This window comes from Salvia splendens, unplaced genomic scaffold (assembly GCF_004379255.2).
Source record: "Salvia splendens isolate huo1 unplaced genomic scaffold, SspV2 ctg927, whole genome shotgun sequence".
Taxonomy (NCBI): Eukaryota; Viridiplantae; Streptophyta; class Magnoliopsida; order Lamiales; family Lamiaceae; genus Salvia; species Salvia splendens.
The window spans coordinates 2,262-22,559 of NW_024599614.1; the positions used below are offsets into that span (position 1 = coordinate 2,262).

General features: G+C 41.5%; 1 pseudogene; it reads right to left on the reverse strand.

Annotated features, from left to right (window-relative positions):
* Positions 1 to 2,215: 2,215 nt before the first annotated feature.
* Positions 2,216 to 3,851, reverse strand: LOC121791824 (annotated as a pseudogene).
* Positions 3,852 to 20,298: the final 16,447 nt, after the last annotated feature.

Consider the following 20,298-nt stretch of genomic DNA (forward strand, 5'->3'; position numbering starts at 1 on the left):
ATTTATTGCGTCAGCGTGACGATGCCCACTCGCGGGCCGGCGAGTGGGCGTCACGCATGGCGCCGGAGCGCGCCACGTCGCGCGGGCGCGTGGCGAGACGGCTCGCCATCCGTCTCGGCAGGACGGGACGCTCGCGGGCTAGGGACGAGACGGGACGCTGCAACGCGTCTCGCCGCCGTCTCGTCCTGGCGTGACGGGTTACGAGCCACCCGCGTGACGCGTTGCTGGTGGCCTAAGTTCTAAGTTCTTTATAAGTGTACGTTAACAGACTTCCATTATCAAGATTCTATTTAGTTAATGTAAGATTAAATTCCAGCAACGGTAAGTGACACGTTTGTCCGTGCGATCTATCTAATTATTGAGGCTAGTTGGCCCTGTTATTTTGGTACCCAATTATACTGATATTAGTGATGATATTTTGAGTGAAAGGCTGATCACTGTTGTTATGCCACGCTCGCTCTCTATGAATTCATCTTTTAGATGTTCCGCGATTCTATTATTATTACACAGAAACAAAAAGAACAAAGATAACATACCTAATTATATATCCTGTGACAAAACTTGATTGCTGAATCCTTTTAATGAGTGATTTCAGTGATGGTTTTGGCAATGGTGGAAAATCAAAGTGGCAACACTTATGAAGATGCTAGAAAGCAGAGACTGATAGAAAATAAATAAAAAAAGATTTGAGGTAATAATTTGTTTAAAATGCTACGGGAATGTCTGAAGAATAATAAACCAATATTAGCAATTGGTTTGTAGATGAGTACCTCTTTTGTAGTGCTAGCTAGGCTAAAGATTCTTCTTCATAAGTTTAATGGTGTATGAAAATCTCTATATTTCAATTCTAGTGTTGGAAAACATTCTTTTTCTTTTAACAGGATTTGGGATTAGTGAAGTTGTCTAAATGCCTAGCAAATGTAACCAGTCAGAGAAACCCCACGTGATTAAATTTTCCTGTATTCATATGACAGAAAGTTGGGGAGATTATGAGGTTCTCATTCGTAGTATATAAATTAATGGGAGCTTAAGAGATTTGGTTGAGATGAGCCATTTTGTGAATGTGCTGTATGTCAGCTTTGAACATCATCATGTATGTTTCCAGTTCCCTTCTGTTTCTTAATCTATTTTGTCAACAAAATTTTACCACATCAAATCTAGTAGTGCTTCAACTTGCTACAGATCAAGAAACAACTCTTTCATGAACCAAGAAATATTGCTGGGTAATTACGTGGTACATGCAAAATATTTATTAATATTTAATTTAGTACAAAAGGTTTTATGTTTACATATTTCATACAAAAAGTTTACTTAATATTTCGTATGATACATTCCGTCAAATCTCATCTGACACCGTTTGTTGCTTAGCATGATTGCATTTAGTTAGATACTGGTAAATTTATTTCTCATTTCTTGATGACATGGTTGTCATCAGAAATTTTTAGATGAACATGTAATTTATAATTGTATCTCTAGTTGGAATCGGGAATAATTTTGTATCAGTAATTATTATAAAGAAATTTTGGATAAATGATAATTATATCAGGTTTTTAACATTTTAGGATATAATTTGGGAGTGAGTAAGATGAAAAAATGAAGACAAGTAACGATGTTAGATGAAATTTGACGGAATGTATCAATTTGGAACATTAAGTATAACTTTATGTATAAAATATATAACTTAAAACTTTTTTGTATTAAATTAAAATATTTATTGAAATATTTTGTATGTGTCATGGTAATTACCCGTAATTAGATCATTCTCAATTTACGGTGTCCATTTTCAGATATTATCAGTCACAGCACCAACAACTCAAAAAATCCCAGCTATAGTTCTTTACTTTATTTTAAATTCATCATTTCTTTATCATCCAGTTTATTATAAAAGGATCTCAATTTATTTAAATTGAGATCCTTTTATAATTGAAATTTATGAAAAAATTTTAAACACATGAATTATAGTTTAGTTTTCAACAAATTTATTACAGATTAGGTTTTAGATAAAATCTTCTCAAACCCCATAATGGTCTAGTTTCTTCTTCCGTCTACTTCAGAATGCTAGAAATTGTTCAGGAAAAATCAGATTTCATTCATCCCTATATCAGCGAAGAGGTGGGGTTTTGTTTTTGTTTTCAAGATTTCTAGCCAAGAGCTGGGGATGAGTTGATAAGATTTTGTTGAATAACATGGTTTCAATCATATCAAAAAAAAAACCTAAACCAAGAAACTATTGATCTGATAATAGTGTTCCAAAACGAGTAATCAAGAAAGATACATGAAAAGAGAAGTTGAAAGTAGCACAAACGAGACACAACAAAGTCAGCACAATGCCTAGGTCTCATGCCCAACACAATATTTTGATAGCTATCTATCTTAAGCAGCTTAAACAGCTGTCAAAAACGCACTTCCTGGTTTACGGTTAGCCAATATCCCATGACAACCCAACAGCTGCAAAGAGATTCCCAAATTGAGTAAACAAACTAAGGTCATGAATGTCAAAGAATAAAAAAAAGTTGCAATTTCAAAAAACAGACCTTGGCATTGACACCATCTGGTTGAATTCTGTTCTCTGATTTCCACCTCACGTAATCGCTACGGTTGAATTTAGTGAAGCCCCTGAAATTTATACAAGCAAAACATAGGCACATTAGAGAAAAGGCTTCCAATAGATGATCGGGTATGCAAAAGCATCAAATTATGCATATAAGAGTTATACCACTTCCTGCTGACAATGATCTTCTGACGCCCTGGGAACTTGAACTTGGCACGACGCAGTGCCTCTTGGGCGTGCTGGCTGTTGTTATCCTTACAACGGACAGAGAGGAGAACCTGTCCAATGGCCACACGAGCACACACACCTTGAGGCTTGCCAAAAGCACCCCTCATACCAGTTTGGAGCCTATCAGCTCCAGCGCACGACAACATCTTGTTGATACGCAGCACATGGAAGGGATGCACCCTGACCCTCAAGTGGAATGCGTCCTTTCCAGCGAACTTGGTCATGTACTTGTTGCAGGCAATACGGGCAGCTTCAAGTGCCTCACTGGACACATTCTCCTTCTCCAACTGACTAAGTGGACGCAGAATGGGAATTCATCCACACCCTTCCTCTTCATACCCACATCATAGATCCTGATCTTCGGATCAGGCACACCACGACAGAACCGTGATTTTGGATACGGCTTGTTCTTGATTTGGCGGTAACACCTTGCAGGCCCTACAAAGCAAGAATAAACACATTACAAAAACATATAAAATCATCACAAAAATGCAATTTAGCAGAGCAATTCATGTAATATCCCAACAAAGAAAACACCAATACAACTCTGATAAAATTGGGGAGAAGGCACACACATGTGGTAATAGAAATGCTGACAAACTTCCATGAATGCGAATCAAGTAAGTATAAAGGGAAAATGCAACACGAAAAAGCAGGTCTACAAAAATCTCCTCAGATTAAGATGCACTAAAGCTATCAAAATGAATTAAAGATTCCCTAACCCAAACTCAAATTATATTACATTTTCTGAATTCTCAAAACAGTTAAAGCTAAGAATAGAGGAACATTGCTCCAGTTCATCAACCAAAAGCAATCATTTTCTCGGATCCTAAATCCTTATCAAATCTACGTCAATTTATTGCAAAATTGCAGAATAGAATGTATAATCTAGTTCTGAAATGAAAGTATTATATCAATTGGAACCCCAATATGTAAGAAAATTGGTAGCCGGAGGAGAGACTTACTTCTTCCCATCGTGTGGTTGCTCCGCCGCTTCAATTGAGAAAATTAGGGTTTTGCGAGATAAAATGTTTACTTTATAGGAATGGGTGGATTGGGGGTTTAAGCATACTGTTTTGGGCCATTAAAGGATTGGGCTATATTTCAACGTTCTAATATTTAATTTGAATACATTATATTCAATTCATTAAAAAGAAATTGAGAGGGTTGGAGTATTATTTTTTATTTTTTGTTTAATCACATGTGTACCGAACCCGCCTTTTGGCGGAATCCGACTAATCCTGTTCGACCGGGCTTGCAGATTAAGGCCGAATGTCTTCCAGCGGGTGGCGGGGTTTGAACCCGTGACCTTAAGATCACCACAGCTCCGCACTGTCAACTGCGCTGCGACCAGTTGGTTGGTTGGAGTATTATTTAGTACCCCTCTCCGTACCAATTTTTTCTTTCTTAGTTTGTTCTAGAATTAAACATGTCATATTTTTATTTTTTAAAAAAAAATTATCTCTCATATTAATATAAAATTATAGTAGTAGTATTTTTTCCCCTAAACAAGCAAAACAAAACCTCATAAAATCCCATGTCATCCCAAAGTGTGATATCTTTTGTGAGTCGGAGACTAAAATTGAATATATGATAAGGTCTATCTGTCAATTTCTCCTAATTTGGTTAGCTTTTTGTAGTTTTAATATGGAGCTTTTTTTTATCTTCTGGAAATGGCTTTTTGATTGTTATTTATTCGAAATGATAATGAACGCTTATCAAACGCCGAATACTAAAATTTGAGTATCCCTTTACTCGAGAAAATGGATTCTGAACTCTGCATCTGTATCGCTAATAATTTTTCTCTTTTATCGCCAAATTTATTTATGTGTTAATAAAATTATAGATTACAGATATAAAAAATTGTTGAGTGTATTACAACTCAAAAATTTAAAAAAAATCGAAGAAATAAACAATACTTTGTACACTGTAAATAATTAAAATACATAAACTAAAATTCAAAATAATCTATACTATACTTAATTAAAATACATAAACTAAAATTCAAAATAATCTATACTATACTTAAAAGTTGGGTGTTATTGGGGGGAATTTTTGGGTACATTCTGCCAACTTTCAAATGTCAAACCCTAGAAGACACAAGTCAAGGAAAGAATCAAGGAAAGAAATAAATCTATTTTAGGAGAATACCAATTAGTGATTATACATAGAATAGATTGATATGTTTCCAAATATACTTGTATTTCTCTTCTATAAAAAGAGATCATTGTATACAATGTAAAACACACAGAAATACAGAAATAAGAGAATCATAAACTTTGTTCTCTGCAATTCACCATGCCTAGCCTTTTATCCTTATCCCTCTCGGTTACCATCTTCAAGATGGTATCAAAGCAGGTTATTAAGGTGGGGACTCAGAGAGAGTTCATCACCGTCCCAAGGCTACCTTTCCCGACCGTCTGTCCTTAACCCTGTGAGCAAACAAAATGTCAGAAAACCACCGAGAGTTCAAACACAGATCCACATAACACAAACACTTCAAACCACCAAACCAATTTCCACCAGGATTTCGCGGCACAATTTGCCGAATTCCCTGAAATTTAAGGAATTTTCATCAAGGCAGAGCTCGAAAAAACCCCTCAACCCAGCCAGAATCGCTGGGGGAAGTAACCATCAAAACAAAGCATCAACGTGAACAACTATCCCCTATGGGCCACCTGATGAAGAGGGCTATTGGCGGTAAAGGACTGACCTCTCACATAATGGAGTTTCAGACCCGAACCCGCCGATAACCGACCCAATTACCCGAGGTGGCAGCAGAGAGATCACTGCACCTTCAATTGGATTATCAACAACATCAAATCCGACCTGGTAAACGAAGTTTCTCAATACGCGACCGCCAAGGACCTTTGGGAGGGCCTGGCAATCACGTATGGCAGCGGGAGATAGATCCATTTCAGGTGTACGACCTACACAGACAATGTATGAAGATCAACAATGAGGAATGACCTTGGAAGCATTGTGGCAAAAATTACAGGATCTGTGGATATCCATAGACGCCTGAGATCCAAGCACGATTGACCATCCTCCGTCAATCGAGAAAGACAATCAACGGACCCAAAGGATGAGGGTGTATCAGTTTCTTACCGCACTCGATGAATGGTATGAATCAGTCAAGAAGGAGATCATCAACAAAGAGCCATTACCGACTCCTCGAGAGGCATACGCGATGGTGAGGCGCAATGCCAACAATGCGCGAATATTGAAACCTACCGAACAACCAGGCTCCGGAATTGGAGCGGGACTGATCGTATTCGACCGCAACAGCACCAGTCAGCCTCCACCGCCACCACCGGCGCCGTCCCGGTATCCAGCCAATCACACCGCAAAGGCGACGAAGATAAAAGCAAATTGTTTTGTAGCCATTGCGGAGGAAAGAGACATACAAAAGATACCTGCTTCCTCATTCATGGGTATCCCGAATGGTGGGATGAAATGAAGAAATCCAAGCTCCAGAGAGAGCCGAATCGCGGCGGACCGAGGGCATCGGCATCAGCAGCGGCGGTGGTCGGAGGCCAAGCCGCCTACGCCGAGCACGCGGCGGGTGGCTTCGGTACTCCAACCACCACCGGAAATTATGGCGGACGCGGGGAGGAGAAAGCCGTGGCCACTGTCACGGCGGCGAGAGTGCAGATTGGAGGAGATGCAAACGCGGCGGACCCGTCTAGGTGTTTGGAGTGAAGGTAAAGGGGGGGTTCTCTCATTTGAACCCTCCAAGTTCTGCCAAATCACGTTTTTTACCCCATCCCCATAGGCTTATTGTTTCCAGCCCCAAAACTCCTCAGATATTGCAACCCCGTACCCCACTTCGAAAATAACTCCTCTAAACTCCCCAAAATTCTCATAAACACATTCCAGCCCCTAAACCTTGTGAAAATCTTGTGATACATCCCACAATAAAATGCCAAAATTCCTTTGAAGCCTTGGCCATGTCATCTACCTCAGAAATAGGAGAAAAGAATAAAAATTGGATTTTTGATTATGGTACAACTGACACAATGTCTTTTGATATGTCTGATTTTGAAAGTATTTCCGAGTCAAATAAAACCCATGTTCAAACTGCGAGTGGAGAACTGGCACCTGTTCAGGGGGCGGGAACCATCACTATCTCCCAAACCCTTCGACTCTTGAATTGCTTATTTGTTCCGTCACTATCTCACAAATTATTGTCAGTTAGTCATGCGACTAAAGAATTGAACTGCAAGTTACTAATGCAGCCTCGTTTCTGTTTACTACAGGATACCCAAACGGGGACGATAGTTTGGGCGTGGCACTGAACGACACGGACTGTACTATGTGGATGAGGTGGCCCATCAGAGTACTGCGTTGCTGTCTCAACGGACTGATCGATAAGCAGGCTTGGCTTTGGCATCGCCGGTTAGGGCACCCATCTATAGGATATTTCCGTCTGCTTTTTCCTAAGTTGAATTCTTCTTTTACCTTTAATTGTGAAACATGTTTTTTGGCCAAAAGCCATAGACATTCGTTTAAGTTAAATAATACTAGAGTGAAAACTCCCTTTTCATAAATTCATTCGGATGTGTGGGGTCCTGCACCTGTTACTGGGGGTCGGGCTTTCGCTATTTTTTGTTGTTTGTTGATGATTATACACGCATGACTTGGGTTTATTTCTTAAAAACAAAATCTGAAGTTTTTGATAAGTTCACCCAATTCTATACCTTCGTACAAACTCAATACAAACACAATATCCAAATCCTTCGATCCGATAATGGGGGGAGTTTGTCAATTCTAAAATGCAGTCTTTCTTCACTGAAAATGGATTAGTCCACCAAACCACCTGTCCACATACTCCTGAATAGAATGGGGTAGCAGAAAGGAAAAACCGATATATTCTAGAAGTCACACGAGCCTTCCTAATCGAATCCCGAATCCCAAAATCTTTTTGGCCAGAAACCGTAGCCACTGCTGTCTACCTTCTAAACCGTCTCCCTACCAAAATCCTTGTAATAATAGAGTACTCATCTCAGCTGTAAGAAGAAGGAAGAAGCAGCCTAGAAAACTAGCCGTTGGAAATGGCAGTTAGTTAGTTCAATGTAACAGTTAGCTTTCTTGCTTTCTTGATTCTTGTTGTAGTTTGTTAGTGGCAGTTGCTACCTGAATTGTAGAGCTTTAAATAGCTCGTTTGTATGTAGTTTAGATGATTCATTCAATAAAGAGTTTTCAAGTTTTCTCTCCAAGATTACCATCTTCAATACTCTAAGTGTGAGTGTGTGTGTTCTTCTGCATTGTGAGTTCTCATACAACTGTGAGAGTGTGTGTGATCTACCTGAGTGTGTGAAAGTCTTGTGCGTTCAAATCCTAACAAGTGGCGCCGTCTGTGGGAAGGGATTGAAGCTGTTTTGCAGAGGATCAATCGGTTTCAGAGATGGCAGCAAGGCTTGATGCAGAAAAGTTCACAGGCAAAAATGATTATGGCATGTGGAAGATGAAGATGAAGGCGGTTTTGATTCAACAAGGCTTGGCCGCAGTTCTTGCAAAACCAGAGGAGAAAGGAAAGGCTCCAGTGCTTGATGATAAAGCCCAGGCAAAGATGGAGGAGATGCAGCTCAAGGCACATTCTGTAGTGATTCTGTGCCTTGGAGATAAGGTCTTGAGGGATGTTCAAGAAGCCAAGACTGCTGTGGAGATCTTGGACAAGTTGGATGAAGTTTTACTTGGCCAAATCCTTGGCTAACCGGCTGTATCTCAAGAAGAGGCTGTATGCCTATAGTTTTTCTGGAGATAGGTCCATCATTGAGCAGCTAGAAGAGTTCAACAAGATCATTGATGACCTGGGATCTGTTGATGTCAAGATTTCAGATGAGGATAAGGCCATTCTCACATTGAATGCCTTGCCTAGCTCGTATGACCAGTTAAGTGATGCAATTATCTATGGAAGAGATAAACCTATCACCTATGCAGAAGTCTATTCAGCCTTGATGGCCAAAGAACTCCAGAAGACAGCTAGCAGAGGCTCTGCAAGCTCCAATGTTCAAGCTGCAGAGGCCTTGAATGTAAAGAAGTTCAAAAAGCAGAACTTCAAGAAGAAGTTTGAGGGCTCTAAACCCTCAAGTTCTGATGCTCAGAAGGAAACCAGAGCTTGCTATTGGTGCAAGAAACCTGGACATTTGAAGAAAGATTGTCATGCATGGAAGAGAAAGATAGCCTCTGAGGGACACAACCAATCTGATTGTGTGGAGAGTGCTGATCCCCCCGGCTCAACTCATGAATATTAGTGACAGTGGGGTCAGTCATAGGTGGATTATGGACTCGGGGTGCAGCTTCCATATGTGCCCAAATAGGAGCTGGTTTCATGACCTTCAAGAAGCAGCCGGCACTGTGGTGCTGGGTAATAATCACATTTGTCAGATCAGAGGAATAGGGAAGGTAAAGCTAAGCCTACAAGATGGCTCTATAAAGATCCTAACTGGGGTGAGGTATATTCCAGAAGTGAAGAGGAATCTCATCTCATTGGGAATGCTGGAGCAGAGAGGGTTCACCATATTGATGAGTCAAGGAAAATTGTTTGTTAAATCTGGAGATGCAGTGATGATGGAGGCTGACAGAGAGCATATTCTCTATTATCTGAAGGCTAAGGCTGTTTGATGGAGAAAGCAATGCAGTGTCAGATGATTCCATAATGCTATGGCACAAGAGATTGGGCCACCCAGCTGAAGGAAGCTTGAAAGAACTCATCAAGAAGGGTCTGATCTCTGGAGATTTCAACAAGATGAACCCCTGTGAGCAGTGTATACTTGAAAGGCTAAGAAGGCACCCTATCCTACAGGTATTCACTCTTCTACAGCCCCTTTAGACTACATACATAGTGATCTTTGGGGGCCTTCACCGGTGTGTTCAATTGGTGGAGGAAAGTATTATCTAGCTATCATTGATGACTATACAAGGAAGTTGTGGGTATATATTCTTAAAGAAAAATCTGAAACACTCACAAAGTTCAAGATATGGTGTAAGGAGGTTGAGCTAGAGAAGGGTAGAAGTGTTAAATGCTTAAGAACAGACAATGGCCTAGAGTTCTTGTCTGCTGAGTTTGATCTGTTTTGTAAAGAGAAGGGTATGAAGAGGCATAGGACTGTTCCTGGTAATCCTCAGCAAAATGGTGTTGTGGAGAGGATGAATAGGACAATCCTAGAGAGGGTGAGGTGCCTACTTCTTGGTTCTGGTTTGAGCAGCAGTCTGGGGTGAGGCTGTGTATACAGCAGCCTATCTCATCAATAAATGCCCATCTACTGCCCTGAAATCTGAAACTCCTGATTACATGTGGTATGGAGCTCATAGTGACTACTCAAAGTACAAGGTGTTTGGGTGTGTGGCCTATGCTCATGCTAGGCAAAGCAAGCTTGAAGCTAGGGCTCTGAAATGTATTATGTTGGGGTATCAGAGGGGTGTTAAGGGGTATAGGCTCTGGTGTATTGAGCCTGGTAAGCAGAAGGTCTTGGTGAGTAGGGATGTGGTGTTCTTGGAGGATCATATGCCATACCTGAAAGATAAGCTGGACTCCAGTGAAGATGAGGGTGATTTCTTCAAGGTGGAGCCTGTGGGGGTTGGCCTAGGAGCAGGTGGAGTTACTGACTCAGGGAGTGAGTCTGATTCAGATAAAGAAGAGGCTCCAACTCAGGGCAACCAGGCTGGTGAGTCTATATCAGACTCTATCAGAGACTATCAGCTTGCAAGGGACAGAGTTAGAAGAGAAACAAGGCCACCAACAAAGTTCTCTGATGTTGTGTATTATGCTCTGTGTGCAGCTGAAAGTATTGATGGTGCAGATCCACTCACATATAAAGAAGCTATGCAGAGTAAAGATAGAGAAAGATGGATTGAAGCCATGAATGAGGAAATAGAGTCTTTACTCAAGAACAAAACATGGATTTTGGTGGACAAATCCAAGTTGAGTACAGATGGTAAGGAAAGGAGGCTGGTAAGCTGTAAGTGGTTGTTTAAAAGAAAGATTGAGACCACTGATAAGGATAGAGTCAGGTTCAAGGCAAGGCTGGTGGCTAGAGGCTTTACACAGCAGGAGGGAATCGATTTCAATGAAGTGTTTGCACCTGTTGTGAAGCACACTTCAATTAGGATCCTATTGGCTGTGGTGAATCAGCTTGACTGGGAGCTACAACAGCTTGATGTGAAGACAGCCTTCCTCAATGGAGATCTAGAGGAAACTATCTTCATGGAACAGCCAGAGGGCTATGTGAAGATTGGAGAAGAAGGCAAGGGTGTGCCTGTTACAGAAAAGTCTTTATGGACTTAAGCAAAGTCCTAGACAGTGGAATAAGAAGTTTGATGCACAGATGAAGAAGATTGGCTTCTCCAAGTCAGAATATGATGATTGTATTTACATCAAGAAGGCAGGCAGGACTCCCATTGCCTACCTATTACTCTATGTGGATGATATGCTACTTGCAGGGCCTTCTATGACAGAAATTCAGAAAGTTAAACAAGATCTGAAGTCAAGCTTTGAAATGAAGGATCTAGGAGAGTCAAGGAAGATCCTAGGCATACATATTCAGAGAGATAGAGGCTGCAAGAAGCTGTGGATGCTGAAAACTGATTATATTGACAAAGTTATGCAGAGATTCAGAATGGAGAATGCTAAACCTGCTTCAACACCCTTGTCCCAGAGTTTCAGATTATCAAAGGAACAAGCTCCTAAAACTAAGCAAGAGGCTGATGAGATGGAGGCTATCCCTTATGCTAGTGTTGTTGGGAGTATCATGTACACTATGATTTGTACAAGACCAGATCTTGCTCATGCTATCTCAGTGACTAGCAGATACATGGCAGACCCGGGGAAGGAGCATTGGAATGCTCTTAAGTGGATATTGAGGTACATGAAGTCAACTAAGGACTGGGGGATTGTGTTCAATGGCTGGGAAGGTGGATCTGAGGAGGTTGTGCAGGGGTATTGTGATGCAGACTATGCTGCAAACCTGGACACCAGAAAGTCTCAAACAGGTTATTTGTTTACCATGTTTGGAACTGTGATCAGTTGGAATTCAGGTTTGCAGAGTGTAGTTGCCCTTTCAACTACAGAATCAGAATATATAGCTCTCACTGCAGCTGTACAGGAGAGTTTTTGGATTCAGGGAGTGATTTCTGACTTTGGTTTTGACCAAAGGACAATGGTGATTCATTGTGACAGCAGCTCAGCTATATGCTTGGCTAAACATCCGGGTTTCCATGAAAGGAGCAAGCATATAGACATAAAGTTGCACTTTATTAGAGATGAGATTGAGATAGGGAGAGTGAAGGTGATTAAGATTAACACCTTACACAATCCGGCTGATATGCTCACTAAATCTCTAAGTAGAGATAAGTTTGATCACTGCAAGAAGTTGATCAAGGTTTGCTGCAAGAACTGAGATGAGCACTCAGGTGGAGAATTGTAATAATAGAGTACTCATCTCAGCTGTAAGAAGAAGGAAGAAGCAGCCTAGAGAACTAGCCGTTGGAAATGGCAGTTAGTTAGTTCAATGTAACAGTTAGCTTTCTTGCTTTCTTGATTCTTGTTGTAGTTTGTTAGTGGCAGTTGCTACCTGAATTGTAGAGCTTTAAATAGCTCGTTTGTATGTAGTTTAGATGATTCATTCAATAAAGAGTTTTCAAGTTTTCTCTCCAAGATTACCATCTTCAATACTCTAAGTGTGAGTGTGTGTGTTCTTCTGCATTGTGAGTTCTCATACAACTGTGAGAGTGTGTGTGATCTACCTGAGTGTGTGAAAGTCTTGTGCGTTCAAATCCTAACAATCCTGGACTTCAAAACACATTTGGACATCCTATCTGCCCAAGCCACTATCCCATCATCTCTTCGTCTAGAACCTAGGATATTTGGGTGCTCCGTCTTTGTCCATATTCCCAAAACACGAGCGGTCTAAATTTTCCCCTTGTGCTGTTAAATGTGTTTTCCTAGTGTATGGCCGGAATCAAAATGGCTTCAGATGCTATGATCCTAAAACAAGAACCATGTATACCACCATGAACTGCGACTTTGTTGAGGGAGAATACTTCTATAGCCAACCTAGCGGTCAGGGGGAGAGTCGACCAGAAATTCCGGAAAATGACTCACTAGGCTGGCTACCGACACCAATACCCGAACCTACACCTACACCAATACCTGAGCCTGCACCAAACCAGGAAGAGAATCACAACAGTCAGGGGGAGGGAAACTTGACGAGTCCAAGTCAACCTGTTCTAAACGTCGGTCCACCAGAGACAGTTAGCGGTAACGCTGGGCCGTCAAGTTCCAATGTGCAGGACGAGGAGTTCGGCGACACCTCGTTATCTACCCCGTCCAGGGATCCTGAGGTAAATAGTCTTAACTCTGGAAATATTACTCCTGTGGAAGAAACTAATAGTGACAGGGAGAATGAGGAAATTGAGGAACAAGCAGACATGAGTTATGAGTTACCGCTAAGGAGTACGAGAGGCGTTCCTCCTCGGCGATACTCTCCAGACTGGAAAGGACGAAAGTCCCAATATTCTGTAACTAATCTTGTGCAGGGACATCTCACAGAAATGGCTAGAGCTTTTGAAGCTTCCCTCTATGAGGATGAGATTCCTCAATCCTTTGAGGAGGCGATGAAACACAAACATTGGGGGGAGGCAATGAAGAAAGAGATAGATGTCTTATAAAGAATAGAACATGGGAGAAGTGTACTCTACCAAAGGGAAAGAAGCCAGTAGGATGTCGATGGGTCTTCACAATCAAAAGACGAGCAGATGGTTCAATCGAGAGGTATAAAGCACGACTGGTGGCTAAGGGATACACTCAGGTCTATGGAGTGGATTATGCAGAGACGTTCTCTCCGGTAGCCATGCTAAATACAGTTAGAACACTGCTGTCTATAGCTGCATCTAGAGATTGGCCTTTACATCAGCTGGATGTCACTAACGCCTTTTTACATGGAGAGTTGGAAGAAAATAAGGAAGTCTACATGGAAGCCCCTCCAGGTTTTCTTGGAGAATTCGGAGACCGACAGGTGTGCAGATTGAGGAAAACCTTGTATGGACTAAAACAGTCTCCCCGGATATGGTTTGGGAGATTCTGCCAGGCAATGTTCAAGCATGAGTATGAACAAAGCCACTCTGACCACAAAAGGTCACTTGGAGAAGCAAGAAACAAAAGGTCGTTGCCTTATCTAGTGCGTAAGCAGAGTTCCGAGGAATCAAGAGTGGTTTAACGGAGATTATGTGGTTGCGGAGGTTACTTACGGAGATAGGATTTCCTCCAACACAGAAGAGTCAGTTATTCTGTGACAACAAGGCGGCGATCAGTATTTCAGAAAATCCAGTGCAACATGACAGGACTAAGCATGTGGAAGTAGATCGACATTTCATTAAGGAGAACCTAGAAAAAGGAGTCATAGAATTTCATTTTGTGAGGTCAGAGGATCAGCTGGCAGACATCTTAACCAAAGCTGTGAATTATAAAGTGTTCAAAGAAGTTCTTGGCAAGTTGAGCATCGGAGATGCCGCGGCTCAACTTGAGGGGAGTGTCAAACCCTAGAAGACACAATTCAAGGAAAGAATCAAGGAAAGAAATAAATCTATTTTAGGAGAATACCAATTAGTGATTATACCTAGAATAGATTGATATGTTTCCAAATATACTTGTATTTCTCTCCTATAAAAAGAGATCATTGTATACAATGTAAAGCACACAGAAATACAGAAATAAGAGAATCATAAACTTTGTTCTCTGCAATTCACCATGCCTAGCCTTTTATCCCTTATCCCTCTCGGTTACCATCTTCAAGATCAAATTGCAATTTGAGTGGGAAATTGAGGAAAAGTTTATGCCATATGTAAACATGTCATTTACAATAATTTTTTTTAATTGTAATATTAATGAATGCAATTACTTCACACGAAAAAAGCTGCAGTAACAATTATGTGTATTTGAATTTAGCCAAACAAGGTTCACATAACAAGGTTCACATAAGAGCACCCACAATCGTGCTCTTGCCAACGAGCACGGTTGTGGGCCCGGCCCCACTATTCCTGCCAGCTTTTAGGCAAGAGCACAACACCCATAGCTGTGCTCTTCCGCAAGGACGAGCACAGTTCATTTTAAATAAAAACATTTCCATAACATTAAAATTCATTAAAAAAACCGAAATAATATTACAAATTACAAATAAAATAAAAAAGACATAATTAAAATCCTAAAAAATAAAAATTACATAATTAAAATCCTAAAAATTAAAAATTACATAATTAAAATACTAAAAATTAAAAATTACATAATTAAAGCTAAAAATATCCCGTGGAAGACTACTCATCCGGCGGCACTACCCTCAATTGTTTTTTGGTGTGAAAGTGAGGGTATTTATAGATGAAAATGTATATTTTTGGGGGAAAAAATAAAAACTGGTAGAAAACGGATATATTTTTTTTGGAAAGTGGAAAAATATTTTTTATTTTTAATCAGTTTTTTTAATTAAAAATCGATTTTTTTAAAAAAAAATTCAAAGGCAACGGCATAGCCGTTGGCCAATCGCAGCACGCCACGTCACCTGCTCGCTGGCACGGACGTGCTTTATTCATCGAGCAGTGCCGTGCAAGCGGCGCGAGCGCAGCGACGGACGAGCTCTTCCGTGCCGCTGGCACGGACGGTCGGACTCCGTCCGTCCGCCATTGCAGATGCTCTACATTCTCTCTCTAATAGCTACGATTTGCAGAAAGCTGGAAAAACGTTGCACACATAAATCTGGAAAAACCCTTGCACACAACAAAGGATGTAAAAGATGTTAGGAGTTAAGAAGAGAATGAATCATTCAAAATGGAATTTCAAAATTGTTCTAACTGAAGCCGATCGCCGATGATCACCATGATTCTAAACATACAGAAGACCAAGTAAGATACTTTCAAAAACCTGAATCACCTTTTCACCGTTATTTGATAGTTTTGTACTCGGTTATTAATAAACATAATGTTGAAAATAACTCGAGATACACAATTGAAGAACAATTAAGTTTGAGAAGAAGATTTTGTATTGCTTTCTTGAAGATTGCTACACACTAATTCACTCTCACTATGCGAAGAAGAAAAACGGGAATGAAAGCTGCAACTGCTAACTAACTCAGCTAACAAACATTATATACACTATTTGAATCCAACGGCTAGTTGGATCTAACGGCCGAGATTCAATCTCAGCTCACCCGCGATATCCAACGGCTCCTGAAGCTCGGAGCTGCTGACTTACTTCTTGACCTTATTCCTATGCATTGCTCAGCCACTTAGCATACAAATTCACAATTCTCCACCTTGGATGCTATGTGTTGAGCAATCAGTTTTTCTGCACATCCCAACCATCTTCAAGCATTGCTCAAACTTCTCCTTTGGCAAAACTTTGGTTAGCATATCGGCTGGATTATCCAAAGTGTTTACTTTGAACACTTTCACTCTTCACTTCTCTATTTCTTCTCTGATGAAATGCAACCGCACATCTATGTGCTTGCTCCTTTCATGAAACACATTATTCTTGGCCAAGGCTATTGCACTGCTGCTGTCACAGCCAATGGCCACTGCAGCCTGAACTATGCCGAAGTCAGCTGCTATTCCCCTGAGCCAAAATGACTCTTTAACTGCGGATGTCAAGGCTATATATTCTGCCTCAGTTGTGGACAAGGCAACCACACTTTGCAAGCCTGATTTCCAGCTCACTGCTCCTCCATACAAAGTGAAAATGTAACCGGACTGAGACCTTCGGTTGTCCACATTTCCAGCATAGTCACTGTCACAATACCCCACCAGTGCATCCCCATTTACTTCATGATTCCCTCTAAACAGAATCCCAATGTTCCCAGCTCCATTTAGGTACTTCAGAATCCACTTCAGAGCCAACCAGTGCTCTTTGCCATGATCACTCATAAATCTGCTAGTGACACTGATAGCTCGGGCCACATCCGGCCTTGAGCCTATCATTGCATACATGATGCTGTCCACAACATTAGAGTAAGGGATTTTGCTCATTTCCAGTCTCTCTTGGTCAGTTTTCGGCCTCTGTTCCACAGAAAGTCTGAAATGCTGAGCAAGTGGTGTTGAAGTTGCCCTTGAGTCACTCATCTGGAATCTCTTTACTAGCCTTGATATATAATCTGATTGATTCAACCATATCTCCTTCTTGGCTCTGTTCCTGACTATATTCATCCCCAATATCCTCTTGGCATTTCCCAGATCCTTCATATCGAATGCACTCTTCAGATCATTCTTGATTTCTTGAATGACTTCCTTGCATGCTCCAGCCACTAGCATGTCATCAACATACAAGAGTAAGTAAGCCACAGCCTTGCCTCCTTTCCTCTTGATGTATACGCACTCATCATACTTTGATCTAGTGAATCCATTCCTCAACACATGGTCATCAAATTTGAGGTGCCATTGCCTACTAGCCTGTTTCAGCCCATATAAACTTTTCTTTAGCAGACACACTTTGCCTTCCTCTCCAGCCTTCTCAAATCTCTCTGGCTGCTGCATGTAAATGGTCTCCACCAAATCCCCATGCAAAAAGGCTGTCTTGACATCGAGCTGCTCCAGCTCCCAATCCAATTCAGCAACCACTGCCAACAAAGTTCTAATGGAAGTGTGCTTTACAACGGGTGAGAAGACTTCACTGTAATCAACCCCATGTTCTTGAGTGAAACCCCTAGCCACAAGCCTAGCCTTGAATCTGATCTTCTTATTATCAGCAGATTCCAGCTTCTTCTTAAAAATCCACTTGCAACTCACAATTCTCCTCCCCTCAATTCTGTCAACAAGCACCCAAGTTCCATTCTTTAGTAGAGAATCAATTTCTTCAATCATGGCTTCCAGCCATTTAGCTCTTTCTTTGCTCTCCATGGCAGCCTTGTAATTAGCTGGCTCTGCAAACTCTATCTCCTCAGCCACACACAAGGCAAAGTATAGCATTTCTGAGTCTGCAAATCTGGCAGGAAGTCTGATGTTTCTTCTTCTGGTTCTATCTCGAGCTAGCTGGTATTGGCTGAGATCCTCAGTGTCTCCATCCGATTTATCTTGTGGAATCTCATCATCACTCTCACCAGCTCCACTCTGAACTATTTCACCAGGCTCCACCTCAACTCTGGCAGCCTGCTCCCCAGACACAATAACCTTCTCAGCATCATGTTTTTCTCTGAGAGGCATTACTGATTCAGTGAAAACAACATCCCTGCTTACCATAATCTTGTGGTTCCCTGGCTCAATACACCAAAGCCTGAACCCCTTTACACCACTTTGATATCCCAGAAGTACACACCTTACTGCTCTAGCGTCTAACTTGGTTTTCTTGAGATGAGCATAAGCTTGGCAGCCAAAATCCTTGAGATTTGCATAATCCCCATGTCTTCCATACCATTTGAAATCAGGAGTATCACCATTTATGGCTGAAGAAGGGCACTTATTTATCAGTTTGACAGCAAGTAGCAGCAGCTTCAGCCCAGAACCTCTTTTCCATCCCTGAACTGAGCAGCATACATCTTACTCTCTCCAAGATGGTTCGGTTTGCTCTCTCTGCAACCCCATTTTGTTGAGGGTTTAGAGGAGCTGTCCTATGCCTTTTAATTCCTCTCTCACTGCAGAAGCTATCAAACTCTTTGGACAAGAATTCCAATCCATTATCTGTCCTCAAACATTTCAGTGTTCTGCCCTTTTCTTTCTCCACCAAGATGCACCAATCTTTAAACCTAGCAAATGCCTCTGACTTTTCCTTCAATATATACAACCACATCTTCCTAGAATAATCATCTATTATAGACATGTAGTACCTCCCACCACCAACAGAATTCACAGGGGGAAGGCCCCCAAAGGTCACTATGAGCATAGTCTAGAGGTGCTTGTGAAGAGTGTTTACCTTTTGGATATGGGAGTTTCTTGGATTTGCCAAGAATGCACTCTTCACATGGCTTATTTGCTTTTTCATCAACACCTTGGATCACTCCTTTCTTGATTAACTCCTTAATGCTGCCATTAGCTGGGTGCCCCATCCTCAAATGCCAAAGTCTTACAGAATCTGGTGTAGCCTGGTTCACTTGGCCCTTTGCAACCTTCACAACACTTCCACAAAGATAGTATAGACTGCCCTTTCTCTCACCGAGCATAATCACAGTGGAACCCTTCCTAATCTTCATGACTCCACCTGATGATTCAAAAGTAAACCCTCTTTTCTCAAGCATCCCCAAAGATATTAGATTCCTCTTCACAGTGGGGATCAATCTGACTTCACTCAGCACCTTCTCTGATCCATCATCCAATCTAAGCCTTACATTCCCCCATGCCTTCAACATGGCATACTTGATTGTTACCGAGGATCACAGTGCCACTGGATTCTTTGAGGTCAGTGAAAAATTCAACACACAGGCATATATGAAAACTACAGCCCGAATCAAGTATCTAAGAACCACCATCTTCATAAGCCATCACATTCAAGACTTCCGGAGATTCCTCGTTTTCTTCCACAAAATCAGTGGTGTCCTTTCCCTTTCCAGATTCAGCAGCTTGCTTCCTTTTCCAAGCGAAGCAATCCTTCTTTAGGTGGCCCGGTTTCTTGCACCAAAAATAAGATCTTCCCTCCTTTTGATCACTCGAGGGTGCCCTGCTATTCTCACCAAATTTCTTGAAAATCTTCTTTGGTTTGAACTTCTTGACAGTGAGGCTTTCTGGAACAATTTCAGCCTCCTTGCAACCTTTCTTGTGCAACTCCTTGGCTCTTAGAGCATTTTGGACTTCTTGGAAGGTAACCGTGCCTTCCCTTCCAAAGAGTATGTCATCTCTCAACTGATCGTAGGACTTGGGCAAGGCATTCAATAAGAGTATTGCCTTGTCTTCATCACCAATGGAAACATCAATGTTTTCCAAATCATCCACTGCCTTATCAAAGTCCTCCAACTGCTCTATTATACCCTTTTCCTCCGAGAACCGGTATGAGTACAGCCTCTGCTTCATGAAGAGGCGATTTGCGAGAGACTTTGTCATGTACAAGTCTTCAAGCTTCTCAAGAATTCCAGCCCCGGTTGTCTCCCTTTGCAACCTCTCGCAACACCTTGTCGCCCAAACACCAACACCACCGTGCTGTGCGCCTTTGCAAAGACCTCCGCACGTTTGGCCTTGGCCTTTTCATCGAGCCCTGGCCGTTGCCTTCCTTGCTCGCCGGCGTGAGAGCATCCGACAAAACCCTGCTGGATTAACATAGCCTCATCTTCATCCTCCATAGGCTGAAGTCGTTCTTGCCCGTAAACTTCTCGGCTTCAAATCTTGAAGCCATCGTCTGCTTCACCTGGATCTTTCTTCAATTGATATTCTCGCCGGACTTCCCACAGACGGCCGCCACTTGTTGAAAATAACTCGAGATACACAATTGAAGAACAATTAAGTTTGAGAAGAAGATTTTGTATTGCTTTCTTGAAGATTGCTACACACTAATTCACTCTCACTATGCGAAGAAGAAAAACGGGAATGAAAGCTGCAACTGCTAACTAACTCAG